This window comes from Theropithecus gelada, chromosome X (genome assembly GCF_003255815.1).
Source record: "Theropithecus gelada isolate Dixy chromosome X, Tgel_1.0, whole genome shotgun sequence".
NCBI lineage: Eukaryota > Metazoa > Chordata > Mammalia > Primates > Cercopithecidae > Theropithecus > Theropithecus gelada.
In genome coordinates this window covers 25,368,292-25,372,211 of record NC_037689.1, presented here as the reverse complement: position 1 = coordinate 25,372,211, position 3,920 = coordinate 25,368,292, and positions in this window count along the sequence as shown.

Here is a 3,920-nt window from a genome sequence, read left to right as displayed (position 1 = left end):
TGCCTCAGCCTCCTGAGTAACTGGGACCACAGGTGAACGCCACTATGGCCAACTAATTTTTGTATTTTAATAGAGACAGGTTTTCGCCATGTTGGTCAGGCTAGTCTCGAACTCCTGGCATCAGATGATCTGCGCACCTCAGCCTCCCAAAGTGCTGGGATTACAGGTGTGAGCCACTGTGCCCAGCCAAGATATCCATTGTTGAAATCGCTGTACAAAAAATAGTTTTAAATATAAAAACAAATAAATGAATAAAAATAAAATGCCTCCTCTCATCTGACAGAAGTCTGGATGTATCCACAGATTAGTTCTATCCCACATCTGCGTGGCTGAGTTCATTCAGCAGCCCTTTGGGGATCTTTTGGAAATCTGAAATTCTTTCCAGTGTCTCTGGACAGCCTCACAGACACGCTTCACGTTTCACAGCTAATGCATGCCTGTACAATGTTTAGTAGACTTCGGTTCTAGGGAGCTATAGACAGTAAGTTAAATTCATGTCTAGACTTGGTTTTGTTCTACATTTGTCAGGGCCTCCATATCACCAAGTGTCCCCACTCCATGAGGGTCTCTTGCTTTTCATGTGTAATGTCAGGCTGATCTGTGAAACTGGCATCCTATTTCTTCTTGCCTGGGATGAACCCATTCAGCAAAACCCAAAACAAATGACACCAAACGCTGCATTTGTATAAAGTGCTCCAGTTGATTACGTTAAAGCATTCTTCTGTTATTGTTGTAAGCACCACAGAAGTGCACGCTGAGTACTTTCTGGTCTGTGTTATTTTGTTTCCTTATCTGATGTTCAGCATAGTCATTGGTTATCTGTGTATCTCCCAGCGTTCCTGCCTTCTGCAGCTATTTGTAATCTCTCTCTGTTCAAGTACCAGATGGAATGTTTTTTGGCACACTTTGGATGCCCACAGTGTTTTGTCTTTATTAAGACCTTATTGGTTAAGACTATTCTGAGTTCTATTAATACCTCTTGTGCTTTGCAGGCAAATCATTCACTAACATTCATTTTCTAATGCTCATGTACAGCTATAACTTTTGCAACTTTCATACAAAACAAAACACAAAACCCACAAACTGTCCCTTTTCCACCGCTATATCTTCTTCCCAAAGATATTCTGCACTCAGCTGAGTGTAGCAATATTTTCGGCATAGAGACAACCTCAAAGATGCAATAGGACCTCGGGATTCCACAAATGCCCTACGCCTCTCACTGGCATTAAGTCCACCTCCTACTAATGACCACGTCAGTGCATCCAGGAATGTTCTGTTACTTCTTCCAACAGGGTCAACATTGTTGTAATAATAATACCTATATTGGAAACTGAGTTTTTCAGGCTCTTCTTGGACCCTTGGCACCAGCTCTACTGGTGGTGGTTGTTGTTTTTTGTTGTTGTTGTTGTTGCTGTTTTGAGATGAAGTCTCGCTCTGTTGCCAGGCTGGAGTGCAGTGGTGCAATCCTGGCTCGCTGCAACCTCCACCTCCTGAGTTCACGTGATTCTCCTGCCACAGCCTCCTAGGTAGCTGGGATGACAGGCACGCGCCACCACACTTGGCTAATTTTTGTATTTTTAGTAGAGACGGGGTTTCACCATGTTTGCCAGGATGGTCTCAATCTCTTGACCCTGTAATCCACCCGCCTTGGCCTCCCAAAGTGCTGGGATTACAGGTGTGAGCCACCACGCCCGGCCTTACTGGTTTGTTTTTTAAATTTTTATTATTATTTTTTAACATTAAAAAAATTTTTGTGGGTACATAGTAGGTATATACATTTACAGGGTACATGCAATATTTTGATACAGGCATGCAATGTGTAATAGGCACATCACGGATGATGCAGTCTCCAGCCCCTCAAGCATTTATCCTTTGTGTGTGTGTGTGTGTGTGTGTGTGTGTGTGTGTGTGTTAAATTTTTAGAGACAGGGTCTTGCTCTGTCATTCAGCCTGTAGTGCAGTAGTACAATCATGGTTCACTGCAGCCTCGACTTCCTGAGCTCAAGTGATCATCCCATCTCAGCCTCCCAAGTAGTTGGGACTACTGGCACACGCCACCATGCCCAGGTAATTTCTAAACTTTGTGTAGAGACAGAGTCTTGCTATGTTGCTCAGGTTGGTCTCGAACTCTTGGCCTCAAGCCATCCTCTTGCCTGGGCCTCCCAAAGTGCTGGGATTATAGCACCCAGCCCCAACTTGACCTTTGTTTGTAGAACTACTCAGAAAATACGGCTGAATTAGAAATTGGATGGTGCCAAGTGAACCCCACTCAATCCTTCTGTCGCCTTCTCTTTTGGGAAACTGCCTAATTCTTTTGCCAGGGAACGACTCTGAAAACAGAAGCCTTCGTTTCAAGGTGTTATCCTTTTTTCCCAGGCCAGTTTCCTGTGGGGCCTTCACTCTACGCCCAACAGAGGATTTCAGAAACACTGTGGGGCAGCTCTTACAAAGACACCCACCTGCCAGCGCCCAGGAAACAAATCCTGCCCGGCCGCAGACTGACACAAATCCTAGTCAATCAAAAGGTCCACTTCCTTTTGGAAGGGAGGGGGCTTTAGCTTCCCTTCCCCAGCCCTACATTCAAACCAAGGTGAGATAAAGCATTAAATAGCTCGGATTACCTTCCAAGCGCAGAGTTGGGCATGGTCTTTAAAATCAGTCAAGTTTTTTTTTTTTTTTTTTTTTTTTTTTTTTGAGACAGAGTCTCACTCTGTCACCCAGGCTGGAGTGCAGTGGCACAATTTCAGCTCACTGCAGTCTCTGCCTCCCAGGTTCAAGTGATTCTCTGGCCTCAGCCCCCCCAGGTAGCTGGGATTACAGGTATGTGCCACCATGCCCGGCTGATTTTTGTATTTTTAGTAGAGACAGAGTTTTGCCATGTTGGCCAGGTTGGCCTCGAACTCTTGACCTCAAGTGATCCACCCGCCTCGGCCTCCCAAAGTGCTGGAATTACAGGCATGAGCCATCGCACCCAGCCTTAACTTACATTTTTAAAGTCCATATATTTATGTAGTGCTTTATGATTTTATTTTTAAACATACATTTGACCATCGGCAGTTTATTCTGGGGCTAGATGTGATGGCTTACACCTGTAATCCCAGCACTTTGGGAGGGTGAGGTAGGAGGATTGCTTGAGGCCAGGAGTTTGAGACCAGCTTGGGCAACATAGGGAGACCCTATCTCTATTTAAAAAAATAACTGATAAAAACCCTTTATTTTGGTATAAGGGGCAAAGAAGGAACCTGGCTTATATTTTTTAAAAATGTAACTCACTAGGCCGGGTGCGGTGGTTCACACATGTAATCCCAGCACTTTGGGAGGCCGAGGCAGGCGGATGACGAGGTCAGGAGATTGAGACCATCCTGGCTAACATGTGAAACCCCGTCTCTACTAAAAATACAAAAAATTAGCCAGCGTCATGGCGGGCGCCTGTAGTCCCAGCTGCTTGGGAGGCCGAGGCAGGAGAATGGCATGAACCCAGGAGGCAGAGCTTGCAGTGAGCTGAGATCGCGCCACTGCACTCCAACCTGGGTGACAGAGCGAGACTGTCTCAAAAAAAAAAAAAAAAAAGTAACTCTCTATGCAGCTGTCTGAATATCATCTGTTTGGAAAGATTTGTACTTTCTAAGACTTACAAATGTCACGTGCTTTCTGGACTTCCGGACCCAAATGTAATGTATTTCTTTTTTTTTTTTTTTTTTTTTTTGAGACAGAGTCTCGCTGTGTCACCCAGGCTGGAGTGCAGTGGCGCCGTCTCGGCTCACTGCAAGCTCCGCCTCCCGGGTTCACGCCATTCTCCTGCCTCAGCCTCCGAGTAGCTGGGACTACAGGCGCCCGCCACCACGCCCGGCTAGTTTTTTGTATTTTTAGTAGAGACGGGGTTTCACCATGTTAGCCAGGATGGTCTCGATCTCCTGACC